The following is a 536-nucleotide window of genomic DNA, read 5'->3' as shown; positions in this document are numbered from 1 at the left end:
GGTCGTCGACTGTAGCGGAGCTGTAAACGCAGAAAAAATGTTAAACAACAATTTGGTTGATTATTAGTGAATATCACATGTTTGAAGACCCATGTGTGAGAATGTGTGTAGTGGAATAACTAAAAAGTGCCAAACTTATTGTCATGTCGCTGCCAGATAGGCATTAGGGCTTTTAACTAAACTACCCATCTACCCTTCCCTGACACGCGTGTATTCTCCCGATGCTCCCCTCCTTTGTCGCTCACTAATAACGGCTAGACACGGTGTTTGGCGTCTATATATGTTGGTGTGGCGTTAAACAACTACACTCGGTCTTAGAAATTGAAATATTAAAAGTTCTTTTGTAGTTTCGTGTGCGTGTGTGTATATATATATTAAACTAGGTTATTACCCGTGAATACTCACGGGTCAGATATTTAAATTTTATTAAATATAATTGTATATATTTTAAAAAATGAATAATGCATGACTAATAAGATATATTAGTTAAACGTTAACAACGTCTTCAAAATTAAAAATACTTATCAAATATAAGA

Source organism: Helianthus annuus, chromosome 3 (genome assembly GCF_002127325.2).
Source record: "Helianthus annuus cultivar XRQ/B chromosome 3, HanXRQr2.0-SUNRISE, whole genome shotgun sequence".
Classification (NCBI taxonomy): domain Eukaryota; kingdom Viridiplantae; phylum Streptophyta; class Magnoliopsida; order Asterales; family Asteraceae; genus Helianthus; species Helianthus annuus.
The sequence above is the reverse complement of the archived record's forward strand: the minus strand, read 5'-3'. Positions refer to the sequence as shown.